The sequence below is a fragment of the Rhinichthys klamathensis genome, unplaced genomic scaffold (assembly GCF_029890125.1).
Source record: "Rhinichthys klamathensis goyatoka isolate OS25496 unplaced genomic scaffold, OSU_Roscu_1.1 h1tg000630l_1, whole genome shotgun sequence".
NCBI lineage: Eukaryota > Metazoa > Chordata > Actinopteri > Cypriniformes > Leuciscidae > Rhinichthys > Rhinichthys klamathensis.
Genome location: NW_026607077.1, coordinates 504,903 through 528,328, shown reverse-complemented (window position 1 = coordinate 528,328; position 23,426 = coordinate 504,903). Strand labels below are relative to the sequence as shown.

At 45.6% G+C, this 23,426-nt stretch overlaps 1 protein-coding gene across 1 annotated transcript in view; it reads left to right on the top strand.

Moving 5' to 3' along the window:
• The window catches only part of LOC130076138 (receptor-type tyrosine-protein phosphatase beta-like), a gene marked incomplete at its 5' end in the record, with an annotated part of 203,089 nt that overhangs the window by 71,582 nt on the left and 108,081 nt on the right, over window positions 1-23,426 (top strand). The window lies entirely within an intron of this gene.

The following is a 23,426-nucleotide window of genomic DNA, read 5'->3' as shown; positions in this document are numbered from 1 at the left end:
CAACTCCCATGCCTCTGTGACATTCAGAATGGAAGATATCCCTGTTTGGATTTTGGTTGCTAAGGTGCTCGACAATGGTTGCTAGGGCGTGGCCAGTAAGTGTTGAGGTGATTCAGGATTGGCTGTTTGCTGCCCCGAGTCAAACGAGACCACCCTCATGTTTCTATGACAATTCAGTCCAGAGATATCCCTTCGATCTCTTTCAATGGAAGTCTATGGGAGTTGTTGCTAAGGTGCTCTAAATGGTTGCTAGGGCGTGGCTTGATAGCTTCACAATGATCCTGAGAGACTGATTGGTTGTCTGAGTAAAATGAGCCCGCCCTCTTGTCTCTATGACACTGTGATCCAGAGTTATGTTCAATACAAAAGCGGTTTCTATGGTGTAGGACGGCCCATTTCATGGGCCGTCCTACACCATAGTAAGTCAATGGGGAAACTTTGGGCCCCTCTTGCCCCCCAGGGGTGCAACTTTTACCCCATTGTGTGGTGTGTTCTTACAGAGCCTGTCAGCCTCTCCAAATGTGGTAAATTACACGTTTCTGCGACATCCTCGTTCCGAGCTACGACTCGTCAAAGTTTGACGCAATGTTAAGTCTATGGGATTTTTCGGCCGGTTTTTCGCCCCTGGGGCGAACATCGTACCCCCGATCCCTTATAAAAGTCATAGCACACCATTCCCGAACAGGCCGCACGTTTGGACGCCTCATTCGTGGGTCTGTGACAAAAGCTGCGGGAGGAGTAGCGCGCCAAACTTTGTGTGGAATAATAAGAATAATAAGTTTGCACAATAACACTAGTGTTGCTTTGCCATAGGCAAGCACCACTAATAACTAGAATGTACATTTCCAGAAGAAAATGTGAAGTGGTGCTTGCAGTGGCAAAACTCGCCGCTCGGTTGCTAGGGTGTTCTTGGAGTTTGCTATGATGATGCAAGGCAGTTGCTAGGGTGTTCTGGGTGGTTGCTAGGCGGTTGCTAGGGTGTTCTGGGTGGTTGCTAGGGTGTTGCTAGGGTATTCTGGGTGGTTGCTAGGGTGTTGCTATGCAGTTGCTAGGGTATTCCGGGTGGTTGCTAAGGTGTTTTGGGTGGTTGCTAGGCGGTTGCTAGGGTGTTGCTAGGGGTTGCTAGGGTGTTGCTAGGTGGTTGCTAGGGTGTTTTGTATGGTTGCTAGGGTGTTGCTAGGCGGTTGCTAGGGTGTTCTGGGTGGTTGCTAGGGTGTTGCTAGGCGGTTGCTAGGGTGTTCTGAGTGGTTGCTAGGGTGTTGCTAGGTGGTTGCTAGGGTATTCTGGGTGGTTGCTAGGATGTTGCTAGGCGGTTGCTATGGTGTTGCTAGGTGGTTGCTAGGGTGTTCTGAGTGGTTGCTAGGGTGTTGCTAGGCCGTTGCTATGGTGTTCTGGGTGGTTGCTAGGGCGTTGCTAGGCAGTTGCTAGGGTATCCTGGGCGGTTGCTAGGCGGTTGCTAGGGTGTTCTGGGTGGTTGCTAGGCAGTTGCTAGGGTGTTCTGGGTGGTTGCTAGGCGGTTGCTAGGCGGTTGCTAGGGTAATCTGGGTGGTTGCTAGGGCGTTGCTAGGTGGTTGCTAGGGTATCCTGGTTGGTTGCTAGGCAGTTGCTAGGGTGTTCTGGGTGGTTGCTAGGGCATTGCTAGGCAGTTGCTAGGGTGTTCTGGGTGGTTGCTAGGGTAATATGGGTGGTTGCTATGGTGTTACAAGGTGGTTGGTAGTTGTCAAAGATGGTTACTATTGAGTTTGTAGCATTTTATTGGCATGATTTAGCACTTAGCTAATCAATATTAGCATGTAGCTATTCACTGCTAGCATGTGTAGCATGTAGCAAGTCCTGTTTGCTAGCATGAGTCAAAAGAGCCAACCCCCATCTCTATACGATGTTCTGATGCAGAGATATTGGTCTTGCAAAACGGTTGCTAGGGTACTCTGTTTGGTTGCTAGGGAGTGGCTTGGCAGCTGCCAATCATGAAGCTCCAAAGTCAATGTGAATGTATAAACCAACCCCCATGTCTATACGATGTTTTGATGCAGAGATATAGGCCTTGCTAAATGGTTGCTAGGGTACTCTGTTTGGTTGCTAGGGAGTGGCTTGGCAGCTGCCAATCATGAAACTCCAAAGGCTTCTTGTCAGTATGAATGATATAAACCAACTCCCACGCCTTTGTGACATTCAGAATGGAAGATATCATTATTTGGATTTTGGTTGCTAAGGTGCTCGATAATGGTTGCTAGGGCGTGGCTAGGAAGTGTTGAGGTGATTCATGATTGGCTGTTTGCTGCCCCGAGTCAAACGAGACCACCCTCATGTTTCTATGACAATTCAGTCCAGAGATATCCCTTCGATCTCTTTCAATGGAAGTCTATGGGAGTTGTTGCTAAGGTGCTCTAAATGGTTGCTAGGGCGTGGCTTGATAGCTTCACAATGATCCTGAGAGACTGATTGGTTGTCTGAGTAAAATGAGCCCGCCCCCTTGTCTCTATGACACTGTGATCCAGAGTTATGTTCAATATAAAAGCGGTTTCTATGGTGTAGGACGGCCCATTTCATGGGCCGTCCTACACCATAGTAAGTCAATGGGGAAACTTTGGGCAGCTCCTGCCCCCCAGGGGTGCAACTTTTACCCCATTGTGTGGTATGTTCTTACAGAGTCTGTCAGCCTCTTCAAATGTGGCAAATTTCACGTTTCTGCGAAATTCACACTCTGAGCTATGACTCGTCAAAGTTTTTCGCAATGTTAAGTCTATGGGATTTTTTTGGGCCGTTTTTCGCCCCTGGGGCGACCATCGTACCCCCGATCTCTTAGAAAAGTCATAGCACACCATTCCCGAACAGGCCGCACGTTTTGACACCTCATTCATGGGTCTGTGACAAAAACTGCGGGAGGAGTAGCGCGTCAAAAAGTGGCCAGAAGAATAATAAGAATAAGAATAAGAATAAGAATAACTAGAATGTACATTTCCAGAAGAAAATGTGAAGTGGTGCTTGCAGTGGCAAAACTCGCCGCTCGGTTGCTAGGGTGTTCTTGGAGTTTGCTATGATGATGCAAGGCAGTTGCTAGGGTGTTCTGGGTGGTTGCTATGGTGTTGCTATGCGGTTGCTAGGGTATTCTGGGTGGTTGCTAAGGTGTTTTGGGTGGTTGCTAGGCGGTTTCTAGGGTGTTCTGGGTGGTTGCTAGGGTGTTTCTAGGGTGTTGCTAGGTGGTTGCTAGGGTGTTTTGGGTGGTTGCTAGGGTGTTGCTAGGCGGTTGCTAGGGTGTTCTGGGTGGTTGCTAGGGTGTTGCTAGGTGGTTGCTAGGGTGTTCTGAGTGGTTGCTAGGGTGTTGCTAGGTGGTTGCTAGGGTATTCTGGGTGGTTGCTAGGGTGTTGCTAGGTGGTTGCTAGGGTGTTCTGGGTGGTTGCTAGGGTGTTGCTAGGTGGTTGCTAGGGTGTTCTGAGTGGTTGCTAGGGTGTTGCTAGGCCGTTGCTATGGTGTTCGAGGGTGGTTGCTAGGGCGTTGCTAGGTAGTTGCTAGGGTATCCTGGGCGGTTGCTAGGCGGTTGCTAGGGTGTTCTGGGTGGTTGCTAGGCAGTTGCTAGGGTGTTCTGGGTGGTTGCTAGGCGGTTGCTAGGGCTCTGCTAGGCGGTTGCTAGGGCGTTGCTAGGCGGTTGCTAGGGTAATCTGGGTTGTTGCTAGGGCGTTGCTAGGTGGTTGCTAGGGTATCCTGGGTGGTTGCTAGGCGGTTGCTAGGGTGTTCTGGGTGGTTGCTAGGGCGTTGCTAGGCAGTTGCTAGGGTGTTCTGGGTGGTTGCTAGGGTGTTGCTAGGGTAATTTGGGTGGTTGCTATGGTGTTACTAGGTGGTTGGTAGTTGTCAAAGATGGTTAATGTTGAGTTTGTAGCATTTTATTGGCATGATTTAGCACTTAGCTAATCAATATTAGCATGTAGCTATTCACTGCTAGCATGTGTAGCATGTAGCAAGTCCTGTTTGCTAGCATGAGTCAAAAGAGCCAACCCCCATCTCTATACGATGTTCTGATGCAGAGATATTGGTCTTGCAAAACGGTTGCTAGGGTACTCTGTTTGGTTGCTAGGGAGTGGCTTGGCAGCTGCCAATCATGAAGCTCCAAAGTCAATGTGAATGTATAAACCAACCCCCATCTCTATACGATGTTCTGATGCAGAGATATTGGTTTTGCAAAATGGTTGCTAGGGTACTCTGTTTGGTTGCTAGGGAGTGGCTTGGCAGCTGCCAATCATGAAACTCCAAAGGCTGCTTGTCACTATGAAAGATATAAACCAACTCCCATGCCTCTGTGACATTCAGAATGGACGATATTCCTCTTTGGATTTTGGTTGCTAAGGTGCTCGACAATGGTTGCTAGGGCGTGGCTAGCAAGTGTTGAGGTGATTCATGATTGGCTGTTTGCTGGCCCGAGTCAAACGAGACCACCCTCATGTTTCTATGACAATTCAGTCCAGAGATATCCCTTCGATCTCTTTCAATGGAAGTCTATGGGAGTTGTTGCTAAGGTGCTCTAAATGGTTGCTAGGGCGTGGCTTGATAGCTTCACAATGATCCTGAGAGACTGATTGGTTGTCTGAGTAAAATGAGCCCGCCCCCTTGTCTCTATGACACTGTGATCCAGAGTTATGTTCAATATAAAAGCGGTTTCTATGGTGTAGGACGGCCCATTTCATGGGCCGTCCTACACCATAGTAAGTCAATGGGGAAACTTTGGGCAGCTCCTGCACCCCAGGGGTGCAACTTTTACCCCATTGTGTGGTATGTTCTTACAGAGCCTGTCAGCCTCTTCAAATGTGGTAAATTACACATTTCTGCGACATCCTCGTTCCGAGCTACGACTCGTCAAAGTTTTTCGCAATGTTAAGTCTATGGGATTTTTTTGGGCCGTTTTTCGCCCCTGGGGCGACCATCGTACCCCCGATCTCTTAGAAAAGTCATAGCACACCATTCCCGAACAGGCCGCACGTTTTGACACCTCATTCATGGGTCTGTGACAAAAACTGCGGGAGGAGTAGCGCGTCAAAAAGTGGCCAGAAGAATAAGAAGAATAAGAATAATAAGTATGTGAGATAACAATAGTGTTGCTTCGCCATAGGCAAGCACCACTAACTAGAATGTACATTTCCAGAAGAAAATGTGAAGTGGTGCTTGCAGTGGCAAAACTCGCCGCTCGGTTGCTAGCGTGTGGTTAGCTAGTTTTTACCAAGATGCTAGCATGATTAGCATGTTGCTATTATCATGCTAGCATGATTAGCATGTTGTTAGCATTATGCTAGCATTATTAGCATGTTGCTAGCATGATTAGCATGTTGCTAGCATGATGTTAGCATGATTAGCATTGTCTATGCATGTTGCTAGCATGATTAGCATGTTTCTAGCATGTTGCTAGCATGATGCTAGCATGATTAGCATGTTGCTAGCATGATGATTAGCATGTTGCTAGCATGATGCTAGCATGATTAGCATTTTGCTAGCATGTTGCTAGCATGATTAGCATGTTGCTAGCATGATGCTAGCATGATTAGCATGTTGCTAGCATGATGATTAGCATGTTGCTAGCATGATGCTAGCATGATTAGCATTTTGCTAGCATGTTGCTAGCATGATTAGCACGTTGTTAGCATCATGCTAGCATGATTAGCATGTTGTTAGCATCATGCTACCAACATACTAGCATGATTAGCATTTTGCTAGCATGTTGCTAGCATGATGCTAACATGATTAGCATGTTTATAGCATGTTGCTAGCATGATTAGCATGTTGCTAGCATGATGCTAGCATGATTAGCATGTTGCTAGCATGATTAGCATGTTGCTAGCATGATGCTAGCATGATTAGCATGTTGCTAGCATGTTGCTAGCATGATTAGCATGTTGCTAGCATGATGCTAGCATGATTAGCATGTTGCTAGCATGTTGCTAGCATGATTAGCATGTTGCTAGCATGATGCTAGCATGATTAGCATGTTGGTAGCATCATGCTAGCATGATTAGCATGTTGTTAGCATCATGCTACCAACATGCTAGCATGATTAGCATGTTGCTAGCATGATGCTAGCAAAAATAAGCATGTTGCAAACATGTTTTAGGTAGATGCTAGCATGATTAGCATATTGCTAGCATGATGCTAGCATGTTTAGCATGTTGCTAGCATGATGCTAGCATGGTTGCTAAGGTGTTACTAGGTGGTTGCTAGGGTATTATGGGTGGTTGCTAGGGCATTGCTAGGCGGTTGCTAGGGTTTTTGGCTGGTTGCTATGGTGTTGCTAGGTGGTTGCTAGGGTGTTCTGGGTGGTTGCTAGGGTGTTGCTAGGCGGTTGCTAGGGTGTTCTGAGTGGTTGCTAGGGTGTTGCTAGGCGGTTGCTAGGGTATTCTGGGTGGTTGCTAGGGTGTTGCTAGGCAGTTGCTAGGGTGTTCTGGGTGGTTGCTAGGGTGTTGCTAGGCGGTTGCTAGGGTGTTCTGAGTGGTTGTTATGGTGTTGCTAGGGTATTCTGGGTGGTTGCTAGGGTGTTGTTAGGTGGTTGCTAGGGTATTCTTGGTGGTTGCTATGGTGTTGTTAGGCGGTTGCTAGGGTGTTTTGGGTGGTTGCCAGGGTGTTTTAGGTGGTTGCTATGGTATTCTGGATGGTTGCTATGGTGTTACTAGGTGGTTGGTAGTGTTCACATTTGGTTACTATAGAGTTTTTATAATGTTCATGGCATGATTTAGCACTTAGCTAATCAATATTAGCATGTAGCTATTCACAGCTAGCATGTTTAGCATGTTGAAAGTCCTGTGTGCTAGCATGAGTCAAAAGACCCAACCCCCATCTCTATACGATGTTCTGATGCAGAGATGTAGGTCTTGCAAATTGGTTGCTAGGGTACTCTGTTTGGTTGCTAGGGAGTGGCTTGGCAGCTGCCAATGATGAAACTCCTAAGGCTGCTTGTCAGTATGAATGATATAAACCAACCCCCATCTCTATACGATGTTCTGATGCAGAGATGTAGGTCTTGCAAAATGGTTGCTAGGGTACTCTGTTTGGTTGCTAGGGAGTGGCTTGGCAGCTGCCAATGATGAAACTCCAAAGGCTGCTTGTCAGTATGAATGATATAAACCACCCCCCATCTCTATACGATGTTCTGATATAGAGATGTAGGTCTTGCAAAATGGTTGCTAGGGTACTCTGTTTGGTTGCTAGGGAGTGGCTTGGCAGCTGCCAATCATGAAACTCCAAAGGCTGCTTGTCAGTATGAATGATATAAACCAACTCCCATGCCTCTGTGACATTCAGAATGGACGATATTCCTCTTTGGATTTTTGTTGCTAAGGTGCTCGACAATGGTTGCTAGGGCGTGGCCAGTAAGTGTTGAGGTGATTCAGGATTGGCTGTTTGCTGCCCCGAGTCAAACGAGCCCACCCTCATGTTTCTATGACAATTCAGTCCAGAGATATCCCTTCGATCTCTTTCAATGGAAGTCTATGGGAGTTGTTGCTAAGGAGCTCTTAATGGTTGCTAGGGCGTGGCTTGATAGCTTCACAATGATCCTGAGAGACTGATTGGTTGTCTGAGTAAAATGAGCCCGCCCTCTTGTCTCTATGACACTGTGATCCAGAGTTATGTTCAATACAAAAGCGGTTTCTATGGTGTAGGACGGCCCATTTCATGGGCCGTCCTACACCATAGTAAGTCAATGGGGCAACTTTGGGCCCCTCCTGCCCCTCAGGGGTGCAACTTTTACCCCATTGTGTGGTATGTTCTTACAGAGCCTGTCAGCCTCTTCAAATGTGGCAAATTTCACGTTTCTGCGACATCCTCGTTCCGAGCTACGACTCGTCAAAGTTTTTCGCAATGTTAAGTCTATGGGATTTTTTTGGGCCGTTTTTCGCCCCTGGGGCGACCATCGTACCCCCGATCTCTTAGAAAAGTCATAGCACACCATTCCCGAACAGGCCGCACGTTTTGACACCTCATTCATGGGTCTGTGACAAAAACTGCGGGAGGAGTAGCGCGTCAAAAAGTGGCCAGAAGAATAATAATAATAAAAAGAAGAATAATAAGTATGTGAGATAACAATAGTGTTGCTTCGCCATAGGCAAGCACCACTAACTAGAATGTACATTTCCAGAAGAAAATGTGAAGTGGTGCTTGCAGTGGCAAAACTCGCCGCTCGGTTGCTAGAGTGTGGTACATTATTGCATACGAGCCAACAACCATGTCTGTACGATGTTCTGCTGCTGAGATATGGCTAATTCATGTGTTTGTATGGTTACTAGGGTTCCCTATATGGTTGCTATGGTGTGCTTATACAGTTTATGAGATGATATTTAAAGACTAGTTGACAGTCTGAGTCAAAAAAGGCAAACTCTAATGGGATAATGAGATAATGGCTTGAATATGTTGTTTTATGGTTGCTAGGCTGCCCTAAGTGGTTGCTAGGGCGCGAATATGAAGTTATTATGTCACTACTTATTGGCTGCTTGATAGGCCGAGTCAAAAGAGCCCATTCCCAAGTCTCTATGACCTTCTGGTCAAAAGATATGATCTCACAAATGTTGTGCCAATGTTAAGTCTATGGGAATTTTTTCGTCCGATTTATCGCCCGCTGAACGAACATCGTACAACCGATCACTTAGAAAAGTCATAGCACACCTCTCCTCAATGAACCGGTCGATTTGACACCTCATTCATGGGTGTACGAGAAAACGTGCGGGAGGAGTAGCGTGCCGAAGTTTTGTCTAGGTGAATAGTAATCACAATACTAGAATGTACATTTCCAGAAGAAAATGTGAAGTGGTGCTTGCAGTGGCAAAACTCGCCGCTCGGTTGCTAGGGTGTGTATAGCTAGTTTTTAGTAAGATGCTAACAAAATAAGCATAATGATAGCATGATTAGCATGTTGCTAGCATCATGCTACCGTGTCTTTAGCATGATGCTAACATGATTAGCAGGTTGCTAGCATGTTTGTAGCTAGATGCTAGCATGATTAGCATGTTGCTAGCATCATGCTAGCATGATTAGCATGTTGCTAGCATTATGCTAGCATGATTAGCATGTTGCTAGCATTATGCTAGCATGATTAGCATGTTGCTAACATCATGTTAGCATGATTAGCATGTTTCTAGCATCATGCTAGCATGATTAGCATGTTGCTAGCATCATGCTAGCATGATTGGCATGTTGCTAGCATAATGCTAGCATGATTAGCATGTTTCTAGCATCATGCTAGCATGATTAGCATGTTTCTAGCATCATGCTAGCATGATTAGCATGTTGCTAGCATCATGCTAGCATGATTAGCATGTTGCTAGCATCATGCTAGCATGATTAGCATGTTTGTAGCTAGATGCTAGCATGATTAGCATGTTGCTAGCATCATGCTAGCATGATTAGCATGTTTCTAGCATCATGCTAGCATGATTAGCATGTTGCTAGCATCATGCTAGCATGATTAGCATGTTGCTAGCATCATGCTAGCATGATTAGCATGTTGCTAGCATCATGCTAGCATGATTAGCATGTTGCTAGCATCATGCTAGCATGATTAGCATGTTTGTTAGCATGTTTGTAGTTAGATGTTAGCATTATTAGCATGTTGCTAGCATCATGCTAGCATGATTAGCATGTTGCTAGCATCATGCTAGCATGATTAGCATGTTGCTAGCATCATGCTAGCATGATTAGCATGTTGCTAGCATCATGCTAGCATGATTAGCATGTTGCTAGCATCATGCTAGCATGATTAGCATGTTTGCTAGCATGTTTTTAGCCAGATACTAGCAAGATTAGCATGTTGCTAGCATCATTTAGCACTTAACTAATCGATATTAGCATGTAGCTATTCACAGCTAGCATGTTTAGCATGTTGAAAGTCCTGTGTGTTAACATGAGTCAAAAGACCCAACCCCCATCGCAATACAATGTTCTGATGCTGAGATATAGCTGTTACAAAATGGTTGCTAGGGTACTCTGTTTGGTTGCTAGGGAGTGGTTTGGCAGCTGCCAATCATGAAACTCCAAAGGCTGCTTGTCAGTATGAATGATATAAACCAAACCCCATCGCGATACAATGTTCTGATGCTGAGATATAGCTGTTACAAAATGGTTGCTAGGGTACTATGTTTGGTTGCTAGGGAGTGGCTTGGCAGCTGCCAGTCATGAAACTCCAAAGGCTGCTTGTCAGTATGAATGATATAAACCAACTCCCATGCCTCTGTGACATTCAGAATGGAAGATATCCCTCTTTGGATTTTGGTTGCTAAGGTGCTCGACAATGGTTGCTAGGGCGTGGCTAGGAAGTGTTGAGGTGATTCAGGATTGGCTGTTTGCTGCCCCGAGTCAAACGAGCCCACCCTCATGTTTCTATGACTCTTATATTCTGAGATATCCCTTTGATCTGTTTCAATGGAAGTCTATGGAACTTGTTGCTAAGGAGCTCTAAATGGTTGCTAGGGCGTGGCTTGATAGCTTCACAATGATCCTGAGAGACTGATTGGCCGTCTGAGTAAAATGAGCCCGCCCCTTTGTCTCTACGACACTGTGATCCAGAGTTATGTTCAATATAAATGCGGTTTCTATGGTGTAGGACGGCCCATTTCATGGGCCGTCCTACACCATAGTAAGTCAATGGGGCAACTTTGGGCAGCTCCTGCCCCACAGGGGTGCAATTTTTACCCCATTGTGTGGTATATTCTTACAGAGCCTGTTAGCCTCTTTAAATGTGGTAAATTTCACGTTTCTGCGACATCCTCGTTCCGAGCTACAACTCGTCAAAGTTTGACGCAATGTTAAGTCTATGGGATTTTTCGGCCGGTTTTTCGCCCCTGGGGCGAACATCGTACCCCCGATCCCTTAGAAAAGTCATAGCACACCATTCCCGAACAGGCCGCACGTTTTGACACCTCATTCATGGGTCTGTGACAAAAACTGCGGGAGGAGTAGCGCGTCAAAAAGTGGCCAGAAGAATAAGAATAAGAATAAGAATAAGAATAAGAATAATAAGTATGTGAGATAACAATAGTGTTGCTTCGCCATAGGCAAGCACCACTAACTAGAATGTACATTTCCAGAAGAAAATGTGAAGTGGTGCTTGCAGTGGCAAAATTCGCAGCTCGGTTGCTAGAGTGTGGCACACGATTGCATACGAGACAAAAAACACGTCTGTACGATGTTCTGGTGCTGAGATATGGCTTATTTATGTGTTTGTATGGTTACTAGGGTACCTTATATGGTTGCTATGGTGTGCTTAGACTGTCAACTAATCTTCTAATATCATCTAATAAACTGTATGAGTCAAAAAAGCCGAACTCCACGTCTCAACGATTTTCTGGAGCTGAAATATGGCTTGTAAATGTTGTTTTATGGTTGCTAGGGTGGCATAAGTGGTTGCTAGGGCGGGAATATGAAGTTATTATGTCACTACTTATTGGCTTGAATAGTAATCACAATAGTACATTTCCAGAAGAAAATGTGAAGTGGTGCTTGCAGTGGCAAAACTCGCCGCTCGGTTGCTAGTGTGCGGTTAGCTAGTTTTTAGCAAGATGCTAGCATGATTAGCATGTTGCTAGCATCATGCTAGCATGATTAGCATGTTGTTAACATTATGCTGGCATTATTAGCATGTTGCTAGCATGATTAGCATGTTGCTAGCATGTTGCTAGCATGATTAGCATGTTGCTAGCATCATGCTAGCATGATTAGCATGTTGTTAGCATTATGCTAGCATTATTAGCATGTTGCTAGCATGATTAGCATGTTGCTAGCATGATGCTAGCATGATGCTAGCATGATTAACATGATGCTAGCATGATTAGCATGTTGCTAGCATGATGCTAGCATGATTAGCATGTTGCTAGCATCATGCTAGCATGATTAGCATGTTGTTAGCATGATGCTAGCATGATTAGCATGTTGTTAGCATCATGCTAGCATCATGCTAGCATTATTAGCATGTTGCTAGCATCATGCTACCAACATGCTAGCATGATTAGCATGTTGTTAGCATCATGCTACCAACATGCTAGCATGATTAACATGTTGCTAGCATGATGCTAGCAAAAATAAGCATGTTGCAAACATGTTTTAGCTAGATGCTAGCATGATTAGCATATTGCTAGCATCATGCTAGCATGTTTAGCATGTTGCTAGCATGATGCTAGCATGGTTGCTAAGGTGTTACTAGGTGGTTGCTAGGGTATTATGGGTGGTTGCTAGGGCGTTGCTAGGCGGTTGCTAGGGTGTTCTGGGTGGTTGCTATGGTGTTGCTAGGCAGTTGCTAGGGTATTCTGGGTGGTTGCTAGGGTGTTTTGGGTGGTTGCTATGGCGTTGCTAGGCGGTTGCTAGGGTGATCTGGTTGGTTGCTAGGGTATTGTGGATGGTTGCTATGGTGTTCTGGGTGGTTGCTAGGCGGTTGCTAGGGTGTTCTAGGTGGTTGCTAGGGTGTCGCTAGTCGGTTGCTATAGTATTCTGGGTGGTTGCTAGGCGGTTGCTAGGGCGTTGCTAGGCGGTTGCTAAGGTAATCTGGGTGGTTGCTAGGGCGTTGCTAGGCGGTTGCTAGGGTGTCCTGGGTGGTTGCTAGGCGGTTGCTAGGGTGTTCTGGGTGGTTGCTAGGGCATTGCTAGGCAGTTGCTAGGGTGTTGCTAGGGTAATCTGGGTGGTTGCTATGGTGTTACTAGGTGGTTGGTAGTTGTCACAGATGGTTACTGTTGAGTTTGTAGCATTTTATTGGCATGATTTAGCACTTAGCTAATCAATATTAGCATGTAGCTATTCACTGCTAGCATGTGTAGGATGTAGCAAGTCCTGTTTGCTAGCATGAGTCAAAAGAGCCAACCCCCATCTCTATACGATGTTCTGATACAGAGATATAGGTCTTGCAAAACGGTTGCTAGGGTACTCTGTTTGGTTGCTAGGGAGTGGCTTGGCAGCTGCCAATCATGAAGCTCCAAAGTCAATGTGAATGTATAAACCAACCCCCATCTCTATACGATGTTTTGATGCAGAGATATAGGTCTTGCAAAATGGTTGCTAGGGTACTCTGTTTGGTTGCTAGGGAGTGGCTTGGCAGCTGCCAATCATGAAACTCCAAAGGCTGCTTGTCAGTATAAAAGATATAAACCAACTCCCATGCCTCTGTGACATTCAGAATGGAAGATATCCCTGTTTGAATTTTGGTTGCTAAGGTGCTTGACAATGGTTGCTAGGGAGGGGTTAAGATGTGTTGAGGTGATTCATGATTGGCTGTTTACTGCCCCGAGTCAAACGAGCCCACCCTCACGTTTCTATGACTCTTATATCCTGAGATATCCCTTTGATCTGTTTCAATGGAAGTCTATGGAACTTGTTGCTAAGGAGCTCTAAATGGTTGCTAGGGCGTGGCTAGATAGCTTCACAATGATCCTGAGAGACTGATTGGCCGTCTGAGTAAAATGAGCCCGCCCCTTTGTCTCTACGACACTGTGATCCAGAGTTATGTTCAATATAAAAGCGGTTTCTATGGTGTAGGACGGCCCATTTCATGGGCCGTCCTACACCATAGTAAGTCAATGGGGCAACTTTGGGCAGCTCCTGCCCCACAGGGGTGCAACTTTTACCCCATTGTGTGGTATATTCTTACAGAGCCTGTCAGCCTCTTCAAATGTGGTAAATTACACGTTTCTGCGACATCCTCGTTCCGAGCTACGACTCGTCAAAGTTTGACGCAATGTTAAGTCTATGGGATTTTTCGGCCGGTTTTTCGCCCCTGGGGCGAACATCGTACCCCCGATCCCTTAGGAAAGTCATAGCACACCATTCCCGAACAGGCCGCACGTTTTGACACCTCATTCATGGGTCTGTGACAAAAACTGCGGGAGGAGTAGCGCGTCAAAATTTGTCCAGAATAATAAGAATAATAATAATAACTAGAATGTACATTTCCAGAAGAAAATGTGAAGTGGTGCTTGCAGTGGCAAAACTCGCCGCTCGGTTGCTAGGGTGTGGTACATTATTGCATACGAGCCAACAACCATGTCTGTACGATACTGTGGAGCTGAGATATGGCTTATTCATGTGTTTGTATGGTTACTAGGGTACCCTATATGGTTGCTATGGTGTGCTTATGCAGTTTATGAGTTGATATTCAAAGACAAGTTGACAGTCTGACTCAAAAAAGGCAAACTCCATGTTTCTTCTATTTTCTAGAGCGGAGTTATGGCTTGAATATGTTGTTTTATGGCTGCTAGGCTGCCCTAAGTGGTTGTTAGGGCGCGAATATGAAGTTATTATGTCACTACTTAGTGGCTGCTTGATAGGCCGAGTCAAAAGAGCCCAACCCCAAGTCTCTATGACCTTCTTGTGAAAAGATATGATATAACAAATTTTGTGCCAATGTTAAGTCTATGGGACTTTTTTCGGCCGATTTATCGCCCGCCGGACGAACATCGTACAACCGATCGCTTAGAAAAGACATAGCACACCTCTCCTCAATGAACCGGTCGATTTGACACCTCACTCATGGGTCTACGACAAAAGGTGCGGGAGGAGTAGCGTGCCGAAGTTTTGTCTAGGTGAATAGTAATCACAACACTAGAATGTACATTTCCAGAAGAAAATGTGAAGTGGTGCTTGCAGTGGCAAAACTCGCCGCTCGGTTGCTAGCGTGCGGTTAGCTAGTTTTTACCAAGATGCTAGCATGATTAGCATGATTAGCATGTTGCTAGCATCATGCTAGCATGATTAGCATGTTGCTAGCATCATGCTAGCATTATAAGCATGTTACTAGCATGTTTTAGTTAGATTCTCCCATTATGCTAGCATGTTGCTAGCATGATGCTAGCAAAAATAAGCATGTTGCAAACATGTTTTAGCTAGATGCTAGCATTATTTGTATCATGCTAGCATGATTAGCATATTGCTAGCATCATGCTAGCATGATTAGCATATTGCTAGCATCATGCTAGCATGTTTAGCATCAGCATGTTGCTAGCATGATGCTAGCATGATTAGCATGTTGCTAGCATGATGCTAGCATGATTAGCATGTTGCTAGCATGATGCCAGCATGATTAGCATGTTGTTAGCATATTGCTAGCATGTTGCTAGCATGATTAGCATGTTGCTAGCATGATGCTAGCATGATTAGCATGTTGCTAGCATGATGCTAGCATGATTAGCATGTTTCTAGCATTTTGGTAGCATGATTAGCATGTTGCTACCATATTACTAGCATGATTAGCATGTTGCTAGCATGATGCTAGCATGATTAGCATGTTGCTAGCATGTTTGTAGCTAGTTGCTAGCATGATTAGCATGTTTCTAGCATCATGCTAGCATGATTAGCATGTTGCTAGCATTATGCTAGCATAATTAGCATGTTGCTAGCATGATGCTAGCATGTTTAGCATGTTGCTAGCATGATGCTAGCATGGTTGCTAAGGTATTACTAGGTGGTTGCTAGGGTGTTGCTAGGTGGTTGCTAGGGTGTTCTGGGTGGTTGCTATGGTGTCGCTAGGCGGTTGCTAGGGTATTCAGGGTGGTTGCTAGAGTGTTGCTAGGCAGTTGCTAGGGTGTTCTGGGTAGTTGCTATGATGTTGCTAGGCGGTTGCTAGGGTATTCTGGGTGGTTGCTATGGTGTTGCTAGGGTATTGTGGGTGGTTGCTAGGCTGTTGCTAGGGTGTTCTGGGATGTTGCTAGGGTGTTGCTAGGCAGTTGCTAGGGTGTTCTGGGTGGTTGCTAGGGTGTTGCTAGGCGGTTGCTAGGGTGTTATGGGTGGTTGCTATGGTGTTGCTAGGCAGTTGCTAGGTTAACTGGGTGGTTGCTATGGTGTTACTAGGTGGTTGGTAGTTGTCACAGATGGTTACTATTGGAGTTCTTTACATTTACTTGGCATGATTGAGCACTTTCCTTATCACTATTAGCATGTAGCTATTTACTGCTAGCATGTGTAGCATGTAGCAAGTCCTGTTTGCTAGCATGAGTCAAAAGAGCCAACCCCCATCTCTATACGATGTTCTGATGCAGAGATACTGGTCTTGCAAAACGGTTGCTAGGGTACTCTGTTTGGTTGCTAGGGAGTGGCTTGGCAGCTGCCAATCATGAAGCTCCAAAGTCAATGTGAATGTATAAACCAACCCCCATCTCTATACGATGTTTTGATGCAGAGATATAGGTCTTGCAAAATGGTTGCTAGGGTACTCTGTTTGGTTGCTAGGGAGTGGCTTGGCAGCTGCCAATCATGAAACTCCAAAGGCTGCTTGTCAGTATAAATGATATAAACCAACTCCCATGCCTCTGTGACATTCAGAATGGAAGATATCCCTGTTTGGATTTTGGTTGCTAAGGTGCTCGACAATGGTTGCTAGGGCGTGGCCAGTAAGTGTTGAGGTGATTCAGGATTGGCTATTTGCTGCCCCGAGTCAAACGAGCCCACCCTCATGTTTCTATGACTCTTATATTCTGAGATATCCCTTTGATCTGTTTCAATGGAAGTCTATGGAACTTGTTGCTAAGGAGCTCTAAATGGTTGCTAGGGCGTGGCTAGATAGCTTCACAATGATCCTGAGAGACTGATTGGCCGTCTGAGTAAAATGAGCCCGCCCCTTTGTCTCTACGACACTGTGATCCAGAGTTATGTTCAATATAAAAGCGGTTTCTATGGTGTAGGACGGCCCATTTCATGGGCCGTCCTACACCATAGTAAGTCAATGGGGCAACTTTGGGCCGCTCCTGCCCCACAGGGGTGCAACTTTTACCCCATTGTGTGGTGTGTTCTTACAGAGCCTGTCAGCCTCTTCAAATGTGGTAAATTACACGTTTCTGCGACATCCTCGTTCCGAGCTACGACTCGTCAAAGTTTGACGCAATGTTAAGTCTATGGGATTTTTCGGCCGGTTTTTCGCCCCTGGGGCGAACATCGTACCCCCGATCCCTTAGAAAAGTCATAGCACACCATTCCCGAACAGGCCGCACGTTTTGACACCTCATTCATGGGTCTGTGACAAAAACTGCGGGAGGAGTAGCGCGTCAAAAAGTGGCCAGAAGAATAAGAAGAATAAGAAGAATAAGAATAACTAGAATGTACATTTCCAGAAGAAAATGTGAAGTGGTGCTTGCAGTGGCAAAACTCGCCGCTCGGTTGCTAGGGTGCGGTTAGCTAGTTTTTACCAAGATGCTAGCATGATTAGCATGTTGCTAGTATCATGCTAGCATGATTAGCATGTTGTTAGCATTATGCTAGCATTATTAGCATGTTGCTAGCATGATTAGCATGTTGCTAGCATCATGCTAGCATGATTAGCATGATGCTAGCATGATTAGCATATTGCTAGCATGTTGCTAGCATGTTGCTAGCATGTTGCCAGCATGATGCTAGCATGATTAGCATGTTGTTAGCATGTTGCTAGTATGATGCTGGCATGATTAGCATGTTGCTACCAACATGCTAGCATGATTAGCATGTTGCTAGCATGATGCTAGCAAAAATAAGCATGTTGCAAACATGTTTTAGCTAGATGCTAGCATGATTAGCATATTGCTAGCATCATGCTAGCATGTTTAGCATGTTGCTAGCATGGTTGCTAAGGTGTTACTAGGTGGTTGCTAGGGTATTATGGGTGGTTGCTAGGGCGTTGCTAGGCGGTTGCTAGGGTGTTCTGGGTGGTTGCTATGGTGTTGCTAGGCGGTTGCTAGGGTATTCTGGGTGGTTGCTAGGGTGTTCTGAGTGGTTGCTAGGGTGTTGCTAGGTGGTTGCTAGGGTATTCTGGGTGGTTGCTTGGGTGTTGCTAGGCGGTTGCTATGGTGTTGCTAGGTGGTTGCTAGGGTGTTCTGAGTGGTTGCTAGGGTGTTGCTAGGCCGTTGCTATGGTGTTATGGGTGGTTGCTAGGGCGTTGCTAGGCAGTTGCTAGGGTATCCTGGGCGGTTGCTAGGCGGTTGCTAGGGTGTTCTGGGTGGTTGCTAGGCAGTTGCTAGGGTGTTCTGGGTGGTTGCTAGGCGGTTGCTAGGGCGTTGCTAGGCGGTTGCTAGGGTAATCTGGGTGGTTGCTAGGGCGTTGCTAGGTGGTTGCTAGGGTATCCTGGTTGGTTGCTAGGCAGTTGCTAGGGTGTTCTGGGTGGTTGCTAGGGCGTTGCTAGGCAGTTGCTAGGGTGTTCTGGGTGGTTGCTAGGGTAATTTGGGTGGTTGCTATGGTGTTACAAGGTGGTTGGTAGTTGTCAAAGATGGTTACTATTGAGTTTGTAGCATTTTATTGGCATGATTTAGCACTTAGCTAATCAATATTAGCATGTAGCTATTCACTGCTAGCATGTGTAGCATGTAGCAAGTCCTGTTTGCTAGCATGAGTCAAAAGAGCCAACCCCCATCTCTATACGATGTTCTGATGCAGATATATTGGTCTTGCAAAACGGTTGCTAGGGTACTCTGTTTGGTTGCTAGGGAGTGGCTTGGCAGCTGCCAATCATGAAGCTCCAAAGTCAATGTGAATGTATAAACCAACCCCCATGTCTATACGATGTTTTGATGCAGAGATATAGGCCTTGCTAAATGGTTGCTAGGGTACTCTGTTTGGTTGCTAGGGAGTGGCTTGGCAGCTGCCAATCATGAAACTCCAAAGGCTGCTTGTCAGTATGAATGATATAAACCAACTCCCACGCCTTTGTGACATTCAGAATGGAAGATATCATTATTTGGATTTTGGTTGCTAAGGTGCTCGATAATGGTTGCTAGGGCGTGGCTAGGAAGTGTTGAGGTGATTCATGATTGGCTGTTTGCTGCCCCGAGTCAAACGAGACCACCCTCATGTTTCTATGACAATTCAGTCCAGAGATATCCCTTCGATCTCTTTCAATGGAAGTCTATGGGAGTTGTTGCTAAGGTGCTCTAAATGGTTGCTAGGGCGTGGCTTGATAGCTTCACAATGATCCTGAGAGACTGATTGGTTGTCTGAGTAAAATGAGCCCGCCCCCTTGTCTCTATGACACTGTGATCCAGAGTTATGTTCAATATAAAAGCGGTTTCTATGGTGTAGGACGGCCCATTTCATGGGCCGTCCTACACCATAGTAAGTCAATGGGGAAACTTTGGGCAGCTCCTGCACCCCAGGGGTGCAACTTTTACCCCATTGTGTGGTATGTTCTTACAGAGCCTGTCAGCCTCTTCAAATGTGGTAAATTACACATTTCTGCGACATCCTCGTTCCGAGCTACGACTCGTCAAAGTTTTTCGCAATGTTAAGTCTATGGGATTTTTTTGGGCCGTTTTTCGCCCCTGGGGCGACCATCGTACCCCCGATCTCTTAGAAAAGTCATAGCACACCATTCCCGAACAGGCCGCACGTTTTGACACCTCATTCATGGGTCTGTGACAAAAACTGCGGGAGGAGTAGCGCGTCAAAAAGTGGCCAGAAGAATAAGAAGAATAAGAATAATAAGTATGTGAGATAACAATAGTGTTGCTTCGCCATAGGCAAGCACCACTAATAAGTATGCACAATAACACTAGTGTTGCTTTGCCATAGGCAAGCACCACTAATAAGTATGCACAATAACACTAGTGTTGCTTTGCCATAGGCAAGCACCACTAATAAGAAGAATAAGAAGAATAAGAATAATAAGTATGCACAATAACACTAGTGTTGCTTTGCCATAGGCAAGCACCACTAACTAGAATGTACATTTCCAGAAGAAAATGTGAAGTGGTGCTTGCAGTGGCAAAACTCGCCGCTCGGTTGCTAGAGTGTGGTACATTATTGCATACGAGCCAACAACCATGTCTGTACGATGTTCTAGTGCTGAGATATGGCTTATTCATGTGTTTGTATGGTTACTAGGGTACCCTATATGGTTGCTATGGTGTGCTTATACAGTTTATGAGATGATATTTAAAGACTAGTTGACAGTCTGAGTCAAAAAAGGCAAACTCCATGTTTCTTCTATTTTCTGGAGCTGAGATAATGGCTTGAATATGTTGTTTTATGGTTGCTAGGCTGCCCTAAGTGGTTGCTAGGGTGCGAATATGAAGTTATTATGTCACTACTTATTGGCTGCTTGATAGGCTGAGTCAAAAGAGCCCAACCCCAAGTCTCCATGACCTTCTGGTCAAAAGATATGATCTCACAAATTTTGTGCCAATGTTAAGTCTATGGGACTTTTTTCATCCAATTTATCGCCAGCCGGACGATCATCGTACAACGGATCGCTTAGAAAAGACATAGCACACCTCTCCTCAATGAACCGGTCGATTTGATACCTCATTCATGGGTCTACGAGAAAACGTGCAGGAGGAGTAGCGTGCCGAAGTTTTGTCTAGGTGAATAGTAATCACAACACTAGAATGTACATTTCCAGAAGAAAATGTGAAGTGGTGCTTGCAGTGGCAAAACTCGCCGCTCGGTTGCTAGGGTGTGGTACATTTTTGCATACGAGCCAACAACCATGTCTGTACGATGTTCTGGTGCTGAGATATGGCTTATTCATGTGTTCAGGTGGTTACTAGGGTACTCTATATGGTTGCTATGGTGTGCTTATACAGTTTATGAGATGATATTTAAAGACTAGTTGACAGTCTGAGTCAAAAAACATGGAGTTTCTTTCAAACTTCTATTTTCTGGAGCTGAAATATGGCTTGAATATGTTGTTTTCTGGTTGCTAGGCTGCCCTAAGTGGTTGCTAGGAGGCGAATATGAAGTTATTATGTCACTACTTATTGGCTGCTTGATAGGCTGAGCCATAAGAGGCCAACCCCAAGTCTCTATGACCTTCTGGTGAAAAGATATGATATAACAAATTTTGTGGCAATGTTAAGTCTATGGGACTTTTTTCGGCCGATTTATCGCCCGCCGGACGATCATCGTACAACCGATCGCTTAGAAAAGTCATAGCACACCTCTCCTGAATGAACCGGTCGATTTGACACCTCATTCCTGGGTCTACGACAAAAAATGCGGGAGGAGTAGCGTGCCGAAGTTTTGTCTAGGTGAATAGTAATCACAATACTAGAATGTACATTTCCAGAAGAAAATGTGAAGTGGTGCTTGCAGTGGCAAAACTCGCCGCTCGGTTGCTAGGGTGTTCTTGGAGTTTGCTATGATGATGCAAGGCAGTTGCTAGGGTGTTCTGGGTGGTTGCTAGGCGGTTGCTAGGGTGTTCTGGGTGGTTGCTAAGGTGTTGCTAGGGTATTCTGGGTGGTTGCTAGGGTGTTGCTAGGCGGTTGCTAGGGTGTTCTGAGTGGTTGCTAGGGTGTTGCTAGGTGGTTGCTAGGGTATTCTGGGTGGTTGCTTGGGTGTTGCTAGGCGGTTGCTATGGTGTTGCTAGGTGGTTGCTAGGGTGTTCTGAGTGGTTGCTAGGGTGTTGCTAGGCCGTTGCTATGGTGTTATGGGTGGTTGCTAGGGCGTTGCTAGGCAGTTGCTAGGGTATCCTGGGCGGTTGCTAGGCGGTTGCTAGGGTGTTCTGGGTGGTTGCTAGGCAGTTGCTAGGGTGTTCTGGGTGGTTGCTAGGCGTTGCTAGGGCGTTGCTAGGCGGTTGCTAGGGTAATCTGGGTGGTTGCTAGGGCGTTGCTAGGTGGTTGCTAGGGTATCCTGGTTGGTTGCTAGGCAGTTGCTAGGGTGTTCTGGGTGGTTGCTAGGGCGTTGCTAGGCAGTTGCTAGGGTGTTCTGGGTGGTTGCTAGGGTAATCTGGGTGGTTGCTATGGTGTTACAAGGTGGTTGGTAGTTGTCAAAGATGGTTACTATTGAGTTTGTAGCATTTTATTGGCATGATTTAGCACTTAGCTAATCAATATTAGCATGTAGCTATTCACTGCTAGCATGTGTAGCATGTAGCAAGTCCTGTTTGCTAGCATGAGTCAAAAGAGCCAACCCCCATCTCTATACGATGTTCTGATGCAGAGATATTGGTCTTGCAAAACGGTTGCTAGGGTACTCTGTTTGGTTGCTAGGGAGTGGCTTGGCAGCTGCCAATCATGAAGCTCCAAAGACAATGTGAATGTATAAACCAACCCCCATGTCTATACGATGTTTTGATGCAGAGATATAGGCCTTGCTAAATGGTTGCTAGGGTACTCTGTTTGGTTGCTAGGGAGTGGCTTGGCAGCTGCCAATCATGAAACTCCAAAGGCTTCTTGTCAGTATGAATGATATAAACCAACTCCCACGCCTTTGTGACATTCAGAATGGAAGATATCATTATTTGGATTTTGGTTGCTAAGGTGCTCGATAATGGTTGCTAGGGCGTGGCTAGGAAGTGTTGAGGTGATTCATGATTGGCTGTTTGCTGCCCCGAGTCAAACGAGACCACCCTCATGTTTCTATGACAATTCAGTCCAGAGATATCCCTTCGATCTCTTTCAATGGAAGTCTATGGGAGTTGTTGCTAAGGTGCTCTAAATGGTTGCTAGGGCGTGGCTTGATAGCTTCACAATGATCCTGAGAGACTGATTGGTTGTCTGAGTAAAATGAGCCCGCCCCCTTGTCTCTATGACACTGTGATCCAGAGTTATGTTCAATATAAAAGCGGTTTCTATGGTGTAGGACGGCCCATTTCATGGGCCGTCCTACACCATAGTAAGTCAATGGGGAAACTTTGGGCAGCTCCTGCCCCCCAGGGGTGCAACTTTTACCCCATTGTGTGGTATGTTCTTACAGAGTCTGTCAGCCTCTTCAAATGTGGCAAATTTCACGTTTCTGCGAAATTCACACTCTGAGCTATGACTCGTCAAAATTTTTCGCAATGTTAAGTCTATGGGATTTTTTTGGGCCGTTTTTCGCCCCTGGGGCGACCATCGTACCCCCGATCTCTTAGATAAGTCATAGCACACCATTCCCGAACAGGCCGCACGTTTTGACACCTCATTCATGGGTCTGTGACAAAAACTGCGGGAGGAGTAGCGCGTCAAAAAGTGGCCAGAAGAATAATAAGAATAAGAATAAGAACTAGAATGTACATTTCCAGAAGAAAATGTGAAGTGGTGCTTGCAGTGGCAAAACTCGCCGCTCGGTTGCTAGAGTGTGGTACATTATTGCATACGAGCCAACAACCATGTCTGTACGATGTTCTAGTGCTGAGATATGGCTTATTCATGTGTTTGTATGGTTACTAGGGTACCCTATATGGTTGCTATGGTGTGATTATACAGTTTATGAGATGATATTTAAAGACCAGTTGACAGTTTGACTCAAAAAAGCTGAACTCTACGTCTCTACAATTTTCTGGAGCTGAGATATGGCTTGAATATGTTGTTTTATAGTTGCTAGGCTGCCCTAAGTGGTTGCTAGGGCGCGAATATGAAGTTATTATGTCACTACTTATTTGCTGCTTGATAGGCCGAGTCAAAAGAGCCCAACCCCAAGTCTCTATGACCTTCTAGTCAAAAGATATGATCTCACAAATTTTGTGCCAACGTTAAGTCTATGGGACTTTTTTACCCAATGATTTGCCCCTGGGGCGAACACCGTACCCCTGATCGCTAAGAAAA